Source organism: Stegostoma tigrinum, chromosome 36, assembly GCF_030684315.1.
Source record: "Stegostoma tigrinum isolate sSteTig4 chromosome 36, sSteTig4.hap1, whole genome shotgun sequence".
NCBI lineage: Eukaryota > Metazoa > Chordata > Chondrichthyes > Orectolobiformes > Stegostomatidae > Stegostoma > Stegostoma tigrinum.
In genome coordinates this window covers 3,499,409-3,514,779 of record NC_081389.1, presented here as the reverse complement: position 1 = coordinate 3,514,779, position 15,371 = coordinate 3,499,409, and positions in this window count along the sequence as shown.

The window sequence follows — 15,371 nt, the reverse complement described above, 5'->3', positions numbered from 1 at the left end:
CAAGATTTCCATTTGGGGGTTGACTCAGCAACACAGAGCAGATAGCACAGGGGAGGAATATAGAGAGTTATCAGGAACAACCATTAATTTCAGAAGGATAGAACTTTGATTAAACTTAGCTTTCTTTTCTTTATTCATTCACAGGATGAAGGTGTCACTGACCAGGCAGCATTAATTGCCCATCCCAAATTGCCCAGAGGGCATGTACGCTGAAGGCTGGGGAGCCCAGAGAAATCATTCAAAAACACCTCAGGTTACACTTTAAAAGGTTGAACCATTTCAGTCAAAACATAAATCCTTCACAGCCAAACAGAATTGACTTTTCACAAATAAATCTGTTATTTATTCTTCAGATTTGAGGAAACGTTGCCCTCTTGGTTTTCAATCCCCATGGCTAACTATCCTGAAAAGAGAGTGCTCTGTGTTGGGAATGGGTCATAAAGTGCGGTGGGTAGTGTTCCCGCCTCTAGGCCACCAGCTCTGGATTTGAGTTCCGTCCAGGAATTAGTGATCAAGGAGAATGTGTTCACCGTGCGGCCAAACTGCTTTGCGTGGGGCCCTGTAAATCCTGCTTTCTGGGCTTCAGTGTCTGAGCACCAAATTGTGAAGGTGGGCAGACAATACCACATTGAACACTCCCTTCCAGCATCAGCAACATTGTGTTAGGTGCCCTTCTTATCAACAGTTAAAGAATAAAAGGTTGCCTGCAGCCCTTAGACCCTTTTCACCTTGAGGGGCCTGGGTTTCTCTTTTGTGCAAAGCCCTGAACAACTGCTGACAAAATGGCTTTTCCCCCTTCTGTTCCAGAAGCATCAGGTGGGTGGGGGAGTTTGTGTTGGACACTGTCACATTCACAAACACACCTGGGGCCTGATCTCTCTTGCATTTGCTCTGAGTCATTTGGGAAATTTCGTGTAAACTTTTCAATCAAGTCTTTCACATTCAATATGCTCTTTCACATTCTACATTCCTCATCAAAACTTTTGATAGCTTTCTTTCTTTCTTTCTATCCCAATCCCTCTGATCGTCTTCAATCTTCACCTTTCTTTCATGCCCTTTCATTCCCTCCGTGGATATTCCTGCTCCTCCGGCCCATCCCAATCACACTCCCTCATTCTCTCACTGGATATTCCTGCTCCTCCTGCCCATCCCAATCATACTCCCATTCAGATCCCCATTCTCAGCCTCAACTTTACCCTTAATTCAGCTCCTCTGCACTTTCTCCTTCCTCAGTGTCATTGAGTCACAGAGTTGTTCGGAAACAGACCGTTCAGTCCAACTTGTCCATGCCGACCAGATATCCTAAATTAATCTAGTCCCATCTGCCAGCAGTGGTCCATTTCCCTCTAAACTGTTCCTATTCATGTACCCACCAGATGCCTTTTAAATATTGTAATTGTACCAGCCTCAACCACTTCCTCTGGCAGCTCGTACCATATACACTCATAATCAGTGAGCCTGATTACCCTGTTGTTTTCCCCACCCTTAATATTCAGCCTCACCCCTCTGTATCTGAGTTGATACCCCAGATTGTTCTGGTGCCCTCAATATCCAGTGCTTTTGCTTTCCCAACTTCCCATTCTGCATAGGCCACCATATCCCTGTCTCCCATTTTTTTAAGTTGACTCAGGTTTGTTGGCATCAGCCAGTTTGGGTGCTCCATTAGGCAGTGGGTCCAGTCAGCGTCAGCCCTAGTACTGAAGGTTAGGGACAAAAAAAATCTGCAGATGCTGGAATCCAAGGTAAACAAACAGGATGCTGGAAGAACACAGCAAGCCAGGCAGCGCCTGGACAGAAGGAGCAGTCAATGTTTCAGGTGTTACCAAAGAAGGGTTTGTCTAATGCTGAAGATATTTGCATTAAAAAATGGCTTGTTTCTGTAGGAGCCAGTTGGAGGTTTGCACTCAGAGGAAGTAGTCTACCTCATCAGGTACACGCCTCTTGCATGTGGTCAAATTTTTGAGCAGACATGTTTCCTGTTTCTTGATGGGACAACTGCTCCCGTGAATATCATTCCAGTGGGCTGAGCTATTAATGAACATTCAACACCTATGAGTAAACAAAACAGGCTCCAAACCAGCAAACCCAATCCACTCAAAAGGTTCTGAGAACAGATAACAGACAAACTTAAGAACTGGGAGCAGGAGTAGGCCACTCAGCTCCTTGAGCCTGCTGCACCATTCAATATGATGGCTGACCTGATTGCTCCACATACTAGTCCATCCCCTCCCCGCAATAACAGATCAACTCTCTCAAAATTCTCCAAAGCCTCTGCTTCCACCCGCTTTTGAAGAAGAATTCTGTAGGTTAAAACTCATCATTTCTGACTTAAGTGGGCGACTGCTGCTGTGTAATCAGTGACCTACTGGTTCTACATTCTCCCCAAAGAGGAAACACAGTCTTCACGTCTACATTGTCAAGACACCTCAGGATTTCATGTCTCAACATAATCACCTCTTATTCTGTTAAACTCCAGCAGATACAAGGCTAGCCTATCCAATCTTTACTCAGAAGATGAACCACCTTCCATGTATCATTTGGGTAAACCTTCCCTGAACCACGTCCAATGCATTTACATTCTTCTTTGTATAAGATACTAATTCTGTACACACATAGGACAGATGTCAGACGTAGTTTCTTTAGTCAGAGAGTAGTTAGGGAATGGAACGCTTTGCCTGCAATGGTAATAGATTCGCCAACTTTAGGTACATTTAAGTAGTCATTGGAAAAGCATATGGACGTACATGGAATAGTGTAGGTTAGATGGGCTTGAGATCGGTATGACAGGTCGGCACAACATTGAGGGCCTAAAGGCCTGTACTGTGCTGTAATGTTCTATGTTCTATGTTCTACAGATGCGGTCTCTCAGTGCTTGGTGTAACTGAAGCATGACTGCCCTACTTATTGTATTCAATTCCTTTTGTGATAAATGATAACATTCTATTAGGTTTCCTAATTACTTGCTGTACCTGCACTCTAGTCTTTTGGTGATTCATGCACAAGAATATTCAGACCCTTCTGTATCTCAGAGCTCTTTCACCATTTTGATAATATCCTCCTTTTTATCCTTCCCATCCCTTTCACAAAACCAAGTTAACTCTGCCCGATTACCTTGAACTTTGCCAAGTGCCCTTTCTTTGTTAATAGCTTCTAACATCGTCCCCCGTGTCTGTGTGTATTTCCTTGGGATGCTCTGGTTTCCTCCCACTGTCCAAAGATGTGCAGTTTGGATTGCCATGTTAAATTGCCCACAGTGTCCAGGGAGGTATAGGTTATGTGGACTAGCCATGGGAAATGCAGGATAGGGTGGGAGGGGTTTCTGGATATGCTGCTCTTCAGATGGTCAGTATGGACGCAATGGGCCAAATGGCCCGCTTCCCTACTGTAGGGATTCTATAATTCTATGACACATGTTAAACAAACTGGCCTGTAGATTACTGTTTTCTGTCACACTCCCTTTTTTGAATAAAAAGGTTTCATTTGCTGATTTCAAATTGAATGAAACCTCCCCTGAATCCAGGGAATTTCAGAAAATTAGATCCAATGCATCAATTATCTCATGAGCCAAAGTTTTAGAGACCTTAGCATGAAGTCCATCAAGACCCATTGTCTTGTCTGGTAGCAGATCAGTCAATTTCCTCATTACCACTTCCACAGCGATGATGATTTTCCAGAGTTCCTCCCGCTCTTCCATTTCCTGATTTACAGATATTTGAGCTGTTAGTTGTTTCCTATATAGTGAAGGCTGATTCAAATAACCCATTCAATTAATCTGCTGCCTCTTAATTTCCACTATTAGCTCTCCGGATTTCCTTGTTATAAAACCAATGCTCATTTTGTTGATGCATTTCTTTCGTAAATATTTATAATAATCTTACTAACTGTTTTTATACTTCTAGATAGCTTTCTCTCATACTCCACCCTTTCCCTGCTTACTAAATTTTTCATAATTTTCACTGTTTCTAATACTCTGTCCAGTCTTTTGACCTGATACAAATCATTGCATGATTATAAGCTTTCTCTTTAAGTTTGATATTATCTTTATTTTTTTCTACATTAACGATAGATGGCAAATCCTCCCCATTGGTTATTTTCTTTCCTATTGGAAGCATCTATTTTCTGTATTCTGAATTATTCCCTTAAGTATCTGCCATGCATCTCTACTGACTGATTCCTTAACTTGCTAGCCAGTTTACATCCGCTAGCTTTGCTTTTGGGCCATCCATGACCTCATACTCGCTCTTATTTCCGTTTCACATAATAACATTCACAGAAGCCTTCACCCCACTTGTTTGACCACTGATGCCGAGGGTTTCTATTGTTATTTTTAGCAGGGAGTAACATATTGGCAATGAAAAACAATTGAGAAATTTTAAGCTTAAACCTACCACCATCTGTAGATGGAACAGTGTTGTGGGGAAGCATGAAGATTAATTTATTCATAGATAGCAAGAACTACAGACGTTGGAGTCAGAGTCAATACAGTGTGGAGCTGCAGGAACACAGAAGGTAAGGCAGCATCAGAGGAGCAGGAGAGTCAACATTTCTCGCCCAGACCCTTGCATTATGAGGCTCCAATCTGCCACAGAAGTCCCTGCTGCCGTTTTGATGGCATCATATTGCGAGTTGTCTCTCTGTCCTGGTCTCGAGGGGCATGGGAGTTCAAGATATTTAAGTCAAACTCCTACAGTGTAGAGGAATTCTCCTAGTGGCCTGGTCAATATTTATCCCTGAATAAAAGGGTAGATTATCTTCTTATTAATGATTTGCTATTTTACATTGCTGAGAGTAGATTGGCTTTCATATTTCTTACATGAAACAGTTAGTATGCTTCAGCTCTACAGCTCTTTAAGATTCAGTGTTTGTGAAAGACCAACATAAATGGAACTCATCCTTTCTTTTACATCTCACACAAACACACATCTGACTGCTCTTCGTAAAATTGATCGAAATTTTGACGGCACTGTAATATTTCACCAAGCTGGTAGCAAAAAAATGCAATGGTTAAGTCTAACTGTTTCCAGATTGGTTCTTTTAATGGAACAACTTTAGTTCAGTAGCTTTTCTCAAGTAGATGTTTTCATTCATACAAAGTGTACACATGCTCTTGTGTGTATATACTGAAACCTACTTTTCATGGCAAAATCTATATAGTAGATGTTTATCTGTGTGTATAACTTCATTCCAGCTCCAGGGGACGGTGTTGTAGTGGTGCTTTAGGAACAAAATTAGATGCAATATCCTTCTGTGAATAATTGTATACACACTGAGGATTTAATGAACAGGAACTAAATGGGCTATAGGATAATAGCGCTCTCAAAAAAACTAGGCACTTGAACTGTCAATCATGAATAAAAAGCAAGAAATTACGGTGTCTATTATGGATGGCTGTTTCCCTCTACTATTCTCCACCTAGGGCAAAGGTTGCCGAGTCCTGAGGATACACCTTGGCAATTCTCTATCTCACAGCTTGGATTGTCACCCATTTAGGCAGAATACTGGGTCAATGGAAAGATTCTTGGTAGTGTGGGTGTGCAAAGGGATCTTGGTGTCCATGTACATAGATCCCTGAAAGTTGCCACCCAGGTTGATAGTGCTGTTAAGAAGGCATACCGTGTGTTAGGTTTTATTGGTAGAGGGATTGAGTTCCGGAGCCGTGATGTCCTGCTGCAACTGTACAAAATGCTAATGCAGCCTCACCTTGAATATTGCGTGCAGTTCTGGTCGCCCCATTGAAGGAAGGATGTGGAAGCATTGGAAAAGGTGCAGAGGAGATTTACCAGGCTGTTGTCTGGTCTGGAGCAGGCCCTATGAAGAAAGGCTGAGTGATTTGGGTGTGTTCTCATTGGAGAGAAGGCGGCTAAGAGGGGATTTAATAGAGACATTCAAGATGATCAGAGGATTAGATAGGGTGGACAGTGAGAGTCTTTTCCAATGATGATGACGTCAGCTTGTACAAGAGGGCATAGCTACAAATTGAGGGGTGATAGATTTAAGACAGATGTCAGAGGCAGGTTCTTTAGAGTGGTAAGGGCGTGGAATGCCCTGCCTGCCAATGTAGTTCACTCAGCCACATTAGGGGCATTTAAACAGTCCTTGGATAAGCATATGGATGATGATGGGATAGTGTAGGGGGATGGGCTTAGATTAGATCACAGGCCGGTGCAACATTGAGGGCTGAAGGGCCTGTTATGCGCTGTACTGTTCTTATCTATCTCTACATAGTTCCTGTCTTTTTGGACCCACTCATGTGACTACCCTTGGCAAGCCTGTCCAGGTTGATAATTCTTCACCTAAATTATTGAATTCACTGGTGCTTCTGGGTTAGTGAGTGCTGCTGGTAGGAGAATGTGGAGGTGGCCTGCAAAGGAAGGTAAGGTCTTGGGGTGAAGTGGGTGGCAGTGTTCAGGACTTGATAGCTATGGAAGGTGCATTCCTAACACAGTGAAGCAGACCGATCATGAGCCTGTAAATCGTTCCCAAAAGGCCAAAGGTAGGGCTAAAGCAAGACTGCCCAGGTCAGCAAAGAACCTGGAAGAAAGCAGGATGATTATTTGTATAGAAATGGGTATGGGGAATAGGCAGGAGATTGGCACTAGGGAATAAAATCGTACAGATCCAAGGGACTGAATGATCTCCTCCTGCTCCATAATAATTCTGTGATGAAGACAACAGATCACTTATATATTTCTGATTAAAATATTCTCTTCTTGAGCTTTTAATCCAAAAAGCAAGCCCCCATTCTGCATCAGCTTTGTTTACTGGGGGCTGTAGTTCTTACTAGTCAATTAACAAAGCAAATAAGCTCTTATCTGTACTCAGCCACAATTTTATTATTCAACTTAAACATAATTAAGTTTTCTATCACTGGCAGCTGGCACCTGTTTTTGTTTGTATAACCTATGTTTTATAACTCATGGTGCATTTATATTGCCAGTTTGTGACTTCAGTGTCAAAAGTCAAATGGGTGATGTAAAGTGACTGGGGTTGCTGACTCATGAGGATCTGGTTTTAGCCAGCACCTTCAGAGACAGGTCCAACATCAATGACATTAACTTCAGGGGTTATTTCATCTGGATATTGACACATTGAACAGCTTTGCGCATTGATATAGGTCAATAAAGGATTTCTTAGGTTCACTTCCAGAGAACAGTCATATTGGACCTGAAACATGAGCTCTGTTTCTCTCGCTCTCTGCAGATTCTTCCAGACCTGCTTAATTTCTCAAGCAGTTTTGACTTTATTTGCAGGTTTACAGCATCTGCAGCATTTTTGTTTCTTTTAAAGAATTTCACTGCTTAGAAACTCAAGGATGTATAACTTTATGTAATCTTCTTTAGAATACCACTGCATTGCCACAGGGATCATTGACACAGCTCGCATCAACTCATGGACTTTTTTTTGAAGAGAAAACCTCCCATATTGAGATAAACATTCCTAGACAACTGCACACTAACTGGAAACATGTCATGAATGAAGTTAGGAATTCTGCAGTGAGTAATTCAATTCCTAAGTCCCCAGAGCCTCTCCACCATCTACAAGGCACAAATTGAGAGTGTAATGGAACACTCCCCACTTGCCTGGATGGGTGCCATTCCAACAACATTCAAGAAACCTGACACCAGAAACCAACTAGATTGTCACTCCATCCAGCATCCTCACCATTCAGTCCCTTTATTTCAGATGGACAGTAGCATAAGCATGTACAATCTGCAAGATCCAAGGATCCTTAGACAGCATCTTCCAAACCAACAGCCACTATCATTTAGAAGGACAAGGGCAGAAGATACATGGAAACACTGCCACCTGCAAGTTTCCATCCAAGTTACTCACCATCCTGACTTGAAATTATATCACCATTCCTTCAGTGTTGTTGGGTCAAAGTCTCGAAGCTTTCTTCTTGACAGTGTTGTGGGTGACCTTACACCCCCAAAGGACTGCAGCAGTTTAAGAAGGCAGCTCACCACCACCTTCTCCAGGGTAAATAGGGGTAGGCAGTAAATGCTGATCTAGTAAGGAGTCCTCACATGCACAATAAAAAAATTTCCTTTGAAACTTTCTGCCTGAACAGATTAGCTGCATCTCTAAATCCAATGTGACCAGCAATGAAATACTTAGCAGACAGCTTCAATATTTCCCAAATGAAACTAGAGATTCAGTCATGTAGCTATGATTAGATTGCGATTATATATGCATGAAACTAGCAATATAACAAGAAATTGGATCCCAGCTTGATCCCCAAACCAAAGTGTGTTGGACCCCTAACAGGAGACCATTTGACACTAGTTTAGGTTGATGCTAGCTTAGTATAACTCCAGCCTGGCGTGAAGCCACAGTTGGAAACTGATCAAAGGTGAATCTCTTTCTAATACTGAGAATCAGTTACCCAGTAGTCAAGTTCTGCAAAAACATCTCAATCCATAAGGACTGCAGGGATACACAGTTAATATTGGAACTTAAATCTGTTGTCCAAATATTGCACTTCAAAGATTGACCTGTGTTCTGTGATGCTTGAGTAATCACATTTCAAATTATAAGAACTTTCTCTTGTTTAATTTTGCAGGCTGCTTACAATGGAGCATACTGCTTAGACTGCAGCAGCCCAGGTCAGACTGGTTCTCTCTCACATTACATGATTATCCAGGTATTGTTGCGAAAATGATCCATATTGAAGAGCCCCACATTTTTTTAGTTCCTAGCTCTAATATATAGCTATATATACACACACATGAATATATTTAATGAAGCTATATCTCAGAGATTAATGTCCTATCATGCAATCAACTGTATAATTACTTTTTGGACTAAGTATTCAGGAAGACAGCTCAGTTGAGAAGCAGAAGCTGGGAGATGTACTTAATGTCACATTGCCTTGTATAGTTCTAGATTTGTGAACTCTAGTTAGCTACATTCTGGACACTTTTACTCTTGACATTTGCCATCTACTGTCTCACCCCCATAATGAGATGAGGAGGAATTTCTTCAGCAAGAAGATGGTAAATCTGTGGAATTCATTACCACAGAAGGCTATAGAGGCTAATTCATTGAGTATCTGTAAGACAGAGACTGATAGTTCCTTGATTAGTAAAGGGATCAAGGGTCACAGAGAGAAGACAAGAGAGCAGGGAGGCAATGGTCTAGTGGTATGAAGGCTGGACTGTCAATGCAGAGACCCAGATAATGTCCTGGAAACCGAGGTTCAATTCCCACCACTGGAGTTAGTGGAATTTGAATTCAATAAAAATATCTGGAATTACAAATCAAATGATAAACCTGGATAAATGCGAAGTGATGCATTTTGGAAAGTCGAACTTAAATGCTGAATATAGGATTAAAAGCAGGATTCTCGGCAGTGTGGAGGAACAGCGGGATCTTGGTGTTCAAGTGCATAGCTCCCTCAAAGTTGCCACCCAAGTGGATAAGGTTGTTCAGAAAGCATATGGTGTTTTGGCTTTCATTAACAGGGGGATCGAGTTTAAGAGCCGCGAGGTTATGCTGCAGCTCTACAAAACCCTGGTGAGACCACACTTGGAATATTGTGTCCAGTTCTGGTCGCCCTATTATAGGAAAGATGTGGAGGCTTTGGAGAGGGTGCAGAGGAGGTTTACCAGGATGCTGCCTGGACTGGAGGGCTTGTCTTATGAGAAGAGGTTGACTGAGCTCAGACTTTTCTCTCTGGAGAGAAGGAGGAAGAGAGGTGACCTGATCGAGGTGTACAAGGTAATGAGAGGCATGGATAGAGTCGATAGCCAGAGACTTTTCCCCAGGGCAGGATGGACTGCCACGAGGGGTCATAGTTTTAAGGTGTTAGAAGGAAAGTATAGAGGAGACGTCAGAGGGAGGTTCTTCACCCAGAGAGTTGTGAGCGCATGGAATAGTTTGCCAGTGGTAGTCGTGGAAGCAGAGTCATTAGTGACATTTAAGCGACTGCTGGACATGCACATGGACAGCAGTGAATTAAGGGGAATGTAGGTTAGTTTATTTTATGTTTGGATTAGGATTATTCCACGGCACAACATCGTGGGCAAAAGGGCCTGTACTGTGCTGTACTTTTCTATGTTCTATGTTCTATGTTCTATGAATCAATTGTCAAGGGAAAAAAAAACTCCACCTGGTCCTTTAGGGAAGGAAACTGCCACCCTTACCTGGTCTGGCCTACATGTGACTCCAGACCCACAGCAATGTGGTTGACTCTGAACTGCCCTCTGGGCAATTAGGGATGAGCAATAAATGCTGCTTAGCTAGCTGATACCCTCATCCCATTAATGTATAAAAAGATTGTTGAGTGGTGTCATGGTCTGAATGGCCCAATTCTGCTTCTGTATCTTGTTTATTCCCATTAGTATTTGCCAAACACACGTATTCTCGACACATCAACTGCCAATGCCAAGTGAAAAGAGAACAGATTCTTCACAACTCAATTTCACAATTCCTGACGTCCCATATTTTTTATAACTAACAAAGCGAACGCTTCACAGAAAATGAAAAAAGAAGTCCCTTTTTTAATATTTTTGTGATTTTTCTCCATGCTTTCCATCACCAGTGTCCTGGGAATTAAAGATTAATTCCTGGAGACTCCAGGACAAGTTAGGAACACAGTTGAAGGAATAGACCAATCGGAGCACAAAATCTACTCCATCATTTTAGGACAAAAACAAAGTTGCTGGAAAAGCTCAGCAGGTCCGGCAGGTCACTGGACCCAAAATGTTAACTCTGACATTTTTTCCTTCACAGACGCTGCTAGACCTGCTGAGCTTTTCCAGCAACTTCTGTTTTTGTTCCTGATTTACAGCATCCGCAGTTCTTTTGGTTTCTATCCATCATTTTAGATCCTGGCTGACTGATCTACCTCAATGCCATTTTCTATTGTATTCCCATGTCCCTTGATGACATTCATATCTAGAAATCTATTGATCTCTAATTTCAATTCACACAATGACTGAACTTCACTGCCTTTTGTGGCAAACAATTCCAATGATTCAGTTTGGGAACTCTAATTGAATCTTGTAAGAAATTTGACCTTGATTTTGGCAACTAACTATCAAATTAATTATTTTTATCAAATATTTTATTTGAAACTTTGAATCTGGATTGAATAAGTAAATGTTTCTCTTATTTTCAGACTTTGAGGGAGGTTTAACTTTCAAAAAGCATTCCACAAAAGATAAATGTGAAGAAATGTGCTTTTTAATTCCCCCCATGAGTTTCCAATTATGTCCATCAAGTTTAAAAACACACTGTATAAGTGTACAAAATTGACATGGAGGATTTAAACAGCTCGATTGTCAAACCTGTTCTAACACTGTAATAGCCAGAATTCCCTCCCTAAGGGAGTCAGCTATATACAGAACGTGGGTCAAGGAAACAGTTCACCCCTATCTTCTCAAGAAGAATTAGATCCAGCCAGCAACACCCACGTCCCACAGGTGACTAAAAAACATCCTCGTAGTTAAACACATCCTCTCTTATATCTAGGAAGGGAAAAAGAAACTCCTCTCTGACACACCCAAAAGTGATGCAGATCACAAAAACACTTCTCTGTTAAGATGGCACTTACCATCCATGTGATGCTATTTCTGTCCCTGGCCATGTTCCCTTTTCTTACAAAGTGCCCTCACATGAAAATATGTGACTTTTAGCAAGCAGAAGTGAGCCATATTCTGAACCTGATTAATAATCTTACATTAGTGGTTGGCCTAATCTTGATCCAGTCAGTCTCCATTAACAGATGGTATTGTCAAGCTAAAAGTACATTCTGCCTACCATAAAGTTCACATCAGGTAGAACATTGACCATGCTAAGCCACCATGTTTGCAAAATTCAGAACATAGTCTCATAGCTGATGCTGGATATTATGCTAGGGCAGCATTTACTGAGCAAACAATCCATACAATGCCATCTGTTAATCGCATATTGTGACTCCCCTTTCCTTGCTAAAAGCTACACAGTCACATGAAGGACCTAGTTCTCTGCTGATAAAGGGAATTTCATTTTTCAGTTGAACAAAAGCTTGGAGAACACTGTTCACTGATACAGTCCATACATCTTGATCAGAGCTGATTTGTCCCTTTTTGAAAGAGGAGAAAAGACTGGTGGTAACTGTACCCTGATTCATTCTCCATGGTAATGCCTTTGTCAGTCAGAGTCCACTTATCAGCCAATCTGTACCCTGCTTCTCATGCAGTATAAACTGCTGTACCCTTTGAAAATTGGTGTTGTCATGTCAATTTTACGATCCCTTTTTCCGATAACTGAAGCCAAGCCAAGTTACTAATCCTGTAGTTTCAAGGTTATGATCCATCCCAACTTTTGAAAATAAGAACTAAACAAACTAATTTCCAGTGTAAGAAACTTTCTCTTATTGCACTGAACTATTAAAGTTATGGCTGAGGAGCAAAAAGAGGACACAGCTCAATTCTTTCATTGGTTTTGAATTGTTATTAGCCAGTCATGGAGTCCTAACAATTTGGATGCTTGCTAATCTGTGATATTGAAATTAATTTCAATCTTATTAACGACGAGTACCTCTCATCTCACATAAACCTTCACGACAGAACTGAAGATTTATAAAGATGATAAAAGTAGGAACAGGAATAGGACCTTTAAGCCTGCTCTGCCATTCAATAGGATCATGACTGATCTGACATTCCTCACATCCGCCTTCCTGCATTTTCCCCATAAACCTTGATTCCCTTATTGATCAAGAAACTGTCTGCTGAGCCTCAAAAAAAAGGAAAAGGAGCCCACAGCTCCCTCTGATGAGGAGTTCCAAAGACTCTCAATCTCCTGAGAGGAGAAATTCCTTTTCATCTCCATCTTAAATTGGTACCCTTTTATTCGAAGACTATGCCCTCTGGTCCTACATTCTCCTGTGAAAGAAAGCATCATCTCAGCATTTGTCAAGCCCCTTTAAAATACTATATATTCAATAAGGTCACCTCACATTCTTCTCAATGCCAGTGCGCAGAGTTCCACCCTGTTTAGCCTTTAATCGTAAGACCATCCCTCCATGCTGAAGATCATCCTAGTGAACCTTCTCCCAACCGCTTACAATGGAACAATATCTTTCTTTATATAGTGGGACCAAAGCTGCTCACAGTACTCCAGATGTGCTCTCACCGGCACCTCTTTTGCTTCAATGGGATTGGAGTATGAGCAAACATTGCATTAGCCTTCCCAATTATCTGTTGCATCTGTGTGCTAATTTTCTACGTTTTGTGCTAATGTGCCTCCAAGTCAATTTGTACAGCGGATTTCTGCAGTTTTTTTCTCCATTCTGTTCTATTATATTCTAAAAACTAGTATTCTGTTCCTTTGTCCTCCCATCCAAAATGGGAAACTCCACACTTTCCTACAATATATTCCATTTACCATGGTTATGGGGAAAAGACAGAAAGTGAAGTTGAAGATTATCAAATCATCCATGATCTCACTGAATGACAGAGCAAACTCCATGGGCTCTAATGGCCCGCTTGCGTTCTTACCTCTCATGGTCTTTAGATCATGGCTGACCTGTTTGTTTCCAGCAGCCTCCGATGGCCATAACCTTTGATTTCCTTGCCTACGAGAATCAATCAACCCCTGTCTTAAAAATATTAGACATCCACTTGCATGCCGTTTACGAATGCTCGAAGCCCACGGAAAGAGGTAAGGTCATGGGGGTAAGGTTTGGAAGGATGGCGTGTGTGAAATGTGAATTTTGCGTGCAGAGTTAATAACATACTAATTAGCGAAGTGTAAACGCTGGAGGAATTGTCAGTCCGTGACTTGACTTCTGTTCAACCCTCCCTGGGTGAAATTACCACGTGAAATTCCAAGGATTAAGCCAGAATTGGAAAAAGACGTGTTTACCCGCTGAAATTCACTTCCTGATGAGGGGTAAATTGCAATGTTAATTCTTTGCAGGGAGCTGAAATAACAGGAATAGCGAGAAGTTGCACATTTAAAAACATAATTGTGTTGGAAGTATATATATGTAAATACCTTTTGTGGCAAACTTGAAGGGGGAGGTGAATGGCAACTGAATACTTGGTTTTGACGTTGGGGCACCTGAAATACTCTTCGTTCGCTTCTATTTAATACACTTCGCTGACAGAAGGAAAGGCATTTCAGAGCGAAATGCTCACTGTTTGAATAACTTGTAGGGACATTAACATCGAGCAATTTTCCCTCTCGATATTATGACACAATACAATGTGGTTGGCGTTACTCGTTCACGAGCCCGTATAGCTATAATAGTTACTAGGACCAGCAGGTTGTACAAACTAATAATAATTTAATTTAACTATGTAGCTAAATATTTGGAAGCAAATAGAAGTTTAACATCGAAACGCCGTTTCGTTCTTTAATCTTTTCTGTTGAGGTTACATTAGCGTCTTTCTGACAACCTGTTTGTAATTTTTTAAATGTTTAAAATCTCCTCGAGTTATCCGTATTCAACCCATACAAGTTACACTTTTAAAGTAATATTCTTCTTTCTCTCTCACCTTTTAAAAACACATAAGTAGATTACCTGGTTTCCAAGCCATTTCGCTCCAAACTTTTCTCTCCAGTTCTGGATGTGAGTTTGCTCTCTGAGCTGGAAGGTTAGTTTTCAGACGTTTCGTTACCATTCTAGGTAACATCAACAGTGAGCCTCCGACGAAGCGCTGGTGTTATGTTCTGCTGTTTAGGTATCCTAAACAGATAAATAGAAAGCGGGACATAACACCAGCGCTTCACTGGAGGCTCACTGATGATGTTACCTAGAATGGTAACGAAACGTCTGAAAACTAACCTTCCAGCTCAGAGAGCAAACTCACATCCAGAACCTCAAACCGAGCTACAAATCTTCTCAAAACTCGCTTTCCTCTCCAGTCTCTGTTTAACAACCACTGGTTATGATGATATGTTAACATTCACCCGTCCATAGTCTATATCGTAATGAAATCAAAATACTGCGAAAGTTGGACATCTGAAATAAAAACATGTCAATTCTGAAGAAGTCTTAGTAGACTTGGAACGTTAACTCTGTTATTCTCTTCACAGATAGTCCGGACATGCAGAGTTTCTTCAGCAATTTCTGGTTTATAATGCGCCTTATGCCCATTCCTTGTTGGTTTCTAAGTTCGAAGATTTAGTTAATATTTTCCCATTCTTTGAGAATCTCTGTGCTGCCAAATATTCCCGCTAACACGCAGTACAGATCCTTTAAATGAGCAAAGTGAATGCTATATCTGCAACTGAAACAGAAATGAATAGCTGAAATCATGCCTTTGAGTGGGGAGGTAGACGACCTCGACCTGTTCCTGGCGTGGAAAGGCAACATTTCAGACGAGAAATAAGGCTTCAGCTTTTGAAAGAAATATTTGACGACAAACATGTGCTTAAAA